Below are 6,586 nucleotides of genomic sequence, written 5' to 3' on the forward strand. Positions count from 1 at the left end.
CAACGTTTATCACATTCATCCATTATAATATTATTTCATTACAAAATTCATGCATTGCAACATTCTTCTATTACAATATCCTTCCATTATAATATTCTTCCACACTCTCCTCTTTTACAAACTCTCATCATTCATACTAAATTTTTTTAAAAAAAATAATAAAAAACTAAAAAACTAAAAAACAATAATAAAAGAAACCAAGAAATGAAGAATGAAGGAATAATGAAGAAGGAAGAAGGGAGCAAAAAAAAAAAAAACACCATCCTCCACCCTCGTGAAAAAAACCAAGAAATGAAGAAGGAAATGACCAAATGACTCTCGCATGGAAGGGCCCCACGTTTTGAGCCTATCTACATCTTATGTGGGGCCCACTCGGTTGTCTTTAAGCAAATCCATCACATACTGTCCACATGTAGGGGATATTAATTTCATGTCATCGGCCCAGGTTGGAGGACAAAACTCATCATAGATAGACTACACAAGAGAAAACAATCCATAATTAATGCAAAATGTTAGTTTAGTTGTGGGTCATCGATAGCTTGAAACAGAATTGGAAAAACTCTTTTGTCGGTTCACGGCTGTCCAATTAAAATGAATGAATCAGATCAACCAAGGGATAGGCCAAATTTCAGTTTTGAGTGGGACTTGCGCCCTTTTTAAAAGAAAATTTTTATTTCTGAGATGAGAGTTCGTTGTACAAAGCACAATTGTGGCAAATGGGCATTTTTATCTTCTAAAAAATAAAAAAGTAGATTCAAGGCTATAAATCCTTGAGTCTGGTCCGTATGGGCTCCTGCCACAACCACGTCACAATACGAGGGCATTTGGACCAAAAACCTCTTGATGTCGTAGGTACAACTTTTCTTTTAAACAAAACTCAAATGGATGTAAATCAGTTTACCATGTGTTTTCGAGTAGTAATTTAAAAAGGAATAAAGTTTGCTTATAGAATTATAGAATTGGAGTTCAAACACTCGGAGGAAAAAAAAAAAAAAAAGCATTTCACAAAACTTCTTTTTAATAAAATAAATAAATGCAAATATGTGATTTCTTTAGTACTATGTAAAGTTTATGAAAAACTTGAGCTCCAAGTTTAAAAGCCATAGGCTAACTTGAGTCAAAGAAAGACTTGTGGCCATTTTTTATTTAAGCTCAAAAGCATATAAGGCTACCATCTATTACAAACATTCGAGGAAGAATTAGAAAAATGAGTCAAAAGCGTCTATTGTATAAGGACGGGTGGAGTGATAATTAAAGCCGTTTATAAGTCGAACTACCTAGAGAGAAGTATTGTGCATTGTCAGTAGGGTATGGCTCAACATTTGAGGCCAATCTCAATTCGAAATCGGATTGCGTGTTACTAAGTAAAATCTGTTGAGCCCACCGTGAATGCATGTGGTTTATCCACGCCGTCCATCCATTTTTAAGATCATTTTGGGAGTTGAGCTCAAAATTGAAGCATATCCAAAGCTCAAGTGGACCACACCATAGGAAACAATGGGAATAATGATTTCCACCGTTGAAACCTTGTTAGGGTCCACATTGACGTTTATATGTCATCCAACCTATTCATATGATCATAGAAACATAGATGAAGGGAAAAACAAATATTAGCTTGATCCAAAACTTCTACGACCCCTAAGAATTTTCAACGGTAGACATTCAATTCACACTATTTCCTGTAGAGCATACACTCGAAACGACTGAGTTCTTGAATGCAATGGATGCCATGTGATGTTGATGGGTGAAGTAAGCAGGGAGGCTTGAGAAGAAAATGGATGTTGCACAATGCTAATGCGGGTTTGGATGAAGTTGATCGAGGTTAGGTGGAAGGGTGGATGGTTTTGTTGCAAGGGTTGGATTGAGCGACTTAGATTGGGGTTTCAATTGCTCAAATGACTAAAAGCTGGATAAGACTAGGCTAACTTGGGTTGAACTCCTCTCCTTCTACTCTCTTCTCCTTAGTAGAGGGATGACGTCGTTATGGATGGCTAAAGGCTTGATGAAGATGTGCTGGGGATTTGGAAGTTTCTAGGATGGTCTTGAAATGAGAAGGGAGGGGGCTATTTATAGTCTCCTGGGCTGGTTTCCTAATAATTGTGAGGAATTCTAAGGGTGAAAAGGCTTCTAAAGCTGAGGTTTGAGATCGCCACATGGAGAAATCTCAATAGTTGGATTGATAGGTAAGAGGGTAATTTGGGCCAAATGGGAGGACCAGGTGGTCTTTTCTCCTCCCATGTGCTTGTAGTTGAAGCAAGAGCACCCCCACATGCTTTCCACTCTCTCCTGTCCGAGCAGGAGAGTTGCCACATGGCATGCGGAGCCTAGGGTGGTGCCTAGAGCATGGGAGCTCTCTTGCTTTCGCAGGTAAGCTCCCACGATGGCCCACTAACCTTAGGTCCCTTGGGGTGGTGTCTTTACAGTTTTGGACACTGAAAGGCCTGAGATATGGGCCTAGCTTTGGGTTTGATTCTAGGTTGAATTGATTGGGTTGGTTGGATTGAGTTAGGTTGACTAGCTTGAGTTGGGTTGACTGGCTTGATTGGGTTGTCTAGGTTGATCTGGGTTGAGTAGGTTGAGCTGAATAAACTAGGTCGAGATGGGTTGACTGGATTTCGATCAACTTGTCAGCCTTGGGTGAGGTGTCTACATGACCATAACACATTTTATCGTAATGCCATAAAACATTTGATCATTGCGGTCTCCACCATGTTGTCTGATAAATCCACTCCATCCATTAGGTGGGACAGCTTATTTGTACAGTACATATAAAGGATTAATCCAATAAAAAACTTGATGAGCTGCAACAATGGGACAATATAAAATTATTCCTAAAATCTTTATGGTCACATGGTGTGGTCCACCTAAGTTGAAGACAAACATCATGGTGACCCCACACACAAACTTATGGTTGGCATCTCATCCCTATTGTTTCCTCGGTGTAGCCCACTTAAGTCATGGATGTAACTGATATATATCCTCATGGCCTAAAATCAATGATAAAACCTTATGGATGGTGTTGAAGAGGATTTCAGTTATAAAACACCTAACCGCTGTGGGGCCAACGTGTTATATATGTGAAATCTAGTTTGTAGGTGCACCATGTTGTATATATAAAATTCATTGTGTATCAGCTCAATGACAAACTTAGAAGGGCCATACGAATGAGAACAATGAAAAATTGCACCTAAAACTTCCAGTTAGAGGTTTTCGATTGGGATGATTTGTTTTTCTTCTCATCTTAGTGAGTAACACTTGATTAATAGATTTGATTAAAGACAACACAATGGTGGCTACAAATATAAACCTGTGGTTAGCTTCCTTTCCCATTGTTCCTTGTGGTGTGGCACTCGTGAGTTGTGGATATGGATGATCTTTTTATCATCCAAGAACACACTTGATAAAGGGAATGGATGTCACAATTACGCAAGGAAGGGTATAAGGAGGTGAAGAGGAAGATCACGATCTTCCTCAAGTAGTAAAGGCCTTGAATTCACATAGTAGTTTTTGAATCCAAAAGAAATAATAAGAGAAAACTCGAATATTTTATTCAATAGTGTTTAACATATATGATTCTCGGTTCCACTACTAAAAAAGAAAAAAATAAAACCCTGATTTGAAATATCCAAAATAGTAAAATTCCAACCCTAATAAAAGTTACCCAAAATAGTAAAACTCATCTAAAGCCTAATTTGACAAAAATAGAAAGTCTAGATAAACCTTAATATAAGAGTCCTGGCATGATTACAAATAATTTTTTTAAAATGATGAAAATCTAAAACTCTAAAAAATACAAAATACAATAAAAATTGGAGTTACTAAAAATAATAAAATTTCTCTAAAATCTTATTTTGACTCTGAATGGGTCATTACAGTAAAGATTAAAAGGTCATGTGTGCGGCAATGATACCCGGATAAAAAGTTATGGCCGATTTACAGTTCACACTTCAAACTAGAATATCTTCCTATCCAGATTGAATTTCTTCGAATTGAACCTACCCAAGGCCCAATTACGTCATGCCCTACATAGAAATAGGCCTGAATTTGACGACCTACTTTTGCTTTCATTTAGCCAGTTTTTGGTCCAGCCATGCTAGGAATGTCTATGATACCTAACTAATGCATGGAAGAACGTGAAAAGGTGAAGAAGAATATGATCTTCCTCAAAATATAAAAAACCTTGAATTTATAAGGTAGTTTTTGAATCCACAAAATTAATAAGAGAAAACTCAAATATTTTATTGAATAAAGTATAATGTGTATGATTCTTAATTAGACCATTAATAAAGAAAAATAAAACCTAATTCAAAATGATCCATAATAACAAAATTCTAATCCTAATAAAAGTTACTCAAAAAAAAGTGAAACTCATCTAAAGCCTAACTTGCCAATTTAAAACTTTAAAAATAAGAAAATATGAGAAAAATCGGAATTACTTTCTCTAAAATCTCATTTTTGAATTGGAAGCCTGCGTTTTCTTGTGCAACAGACGACAAGACCCATAACATGGGTTGATTGACCTCGGATGGCCCATTATGATAAAGATTGATAGGTCATGCATCCCTTAACAATACCCGGATCAAACATTATGGATGATTTATGGTTCACAATTCAAACAACAAAATTTCCCCATTTATATTGAATTTCTTCCAAACGCTCAATTATGTCATGACCTATGTAGGATTGGGCATAGATTTGATGAACTACTTCGGCTTCCATTTAGCCCTTCTTTTTTTTGTCCAACAATGCTAGGAATGTATCTATGCAATGTCCTACATCACACACATACCACGTCGTGGCCCCCAGAGATATATTGCTGTACACTTTGTTCGGGAATTTCACAGAAAAGACTACCTACTTAGTATAGAATGTGCATTTTGATGTATTTTTCATAAAGATTTTCAATAAGATGTCCCGTTAATTTAGTAATTATCATTGGAGCACCTTCGGTTAAATTTTTTTAAACAAGTTCGGGTCTATCGTGCCAACAAAGGGGCTGCTGCTCAGGTAAGCCCCACTGTGATGATTATATGAAATTCACCATGACTGCCAGGTGCATCATCCCATATCTGGCCTAGTGCCCAAAAAATCAACCCCATCCACGATTTAGGTGGATAACACTATCGAAATTAACATAAAGAGCAATGCTTACCTCTGAACTGTTTCCCTTGGCATGACACACCTTAATCATGAATGGGCTTGATTTTTGAGCCCTACCCATAAATTTTGGTGTGGCGTATAATAGTTGAAGCTAATTTCATATAATCATCATGATGATAGGCTCGGTCAAAATCAAGGGTGGACAACCCTACCACATTTGTTTCCTTTAGGGTAGTCTACCTAAATCACATGTCAGCTTACTTTTTCCTCTTTTTTTTTCCCTGCCTCTAACCTAGTGTGAGATTGCACATTTAATTGTCGGAGTGAATTTCAAGTATGCATCAAAAGGTGGGCTTCATCCCATATCTGGCCTAGTGCCCAAAAAATCAACCCCATCCACGATTCAGGTGGATAACACTATCGAAATTAACATAAAGAGCAATGCTTACCTCTGAACTGTTTCCCTTGGCATGACACACATTAATCATGGATGGGCTTGATTTTTGAGCCCCCACGCATGAATTTTGGTGTGGCGTATAATGGTTGAACCTGATTTCATATAATCATCATGATGATAGGCTCGGTCAAAATCAAGGGTGGACAACCCTATCACATTTGTTTCCTTTAGGGTAGTCCACATAAATTACATGTCAGCTTACTTTTTCCATCTTTTTTTTTTCCTGCCTTTAACCTAGTGTGAGATTACACATTTAATTGTTGGAGTGAATTTCAAGTATGCATCAAAAGGTGGGAAAATCAAGGGTGGGCATCTCTCTCCAACTGTTAAAAAACAAAGATTTCTGCAAATGTATTTAAAATAATAATCTCAAGACAACACCCTTGATTTTGTATGAGGCTGACTGTGATGTGCTCGGGAGATCCACTCTGACTATCAACTTGAAATTCCATGTTAGATCAGGCCAAATTATCAAGTTGATTTATGGTTCAGGTGGGCCACACCAAAGATAGCAGTGGGGAGAGAGACATCCACTCTTAATTTTTACAGGGCACTGTGATGATTATATGAAATACACTCTTAACCACTAGATGCGACACCAAAATTTAGGCCTTAGGCCCAAAAAGCATGCCCATCCCTGATTTAGGTGGCCACACAAGTGAAAACAATCTGGAGGTTGAGGTTGCCCCGTACACTATTTCTAATGTTCCACCTGAATAACGGGTGGGACTGATTTCTGGATTCTAGACCTGATATGGTATGTCGTACCTGGTGCTAGCGGTGGATTTCAAATAAACATTATGGTGGGGTCCACTGGCATGGTAGAATCCAACTTCAGTCAAAATCAGAAGGTAGATTCTATATTAAGCACGTAATAACCGTTATATAAAATTTCTTATATTTAAATTATTTGTTTTTATCACTTTCTAACTTTTGTCTTAACTGGTTGTAACAACTGCTATACGGCCAGTAATAAGCGATCGATGTTCAGGCGTAAGTGGCGCACGGATGTGAGAAGATACGGTAGGG

Source organism: Magnolia sinica, chromosome 18 (genome assembly GCF_029962835.1).
Source record: "Magnolia sinica isolate HGM2019 chromosome 18, MsV1, whole genome shotgun sequence".
Taxonomy (NCBI): domain Eukaryota; kingdom Viridiplantae; phylum Streptophyta; class Magnoliopsida; order Magnoliales; family Magnoliaceae; genus Magnolia; species Magnolia sinica.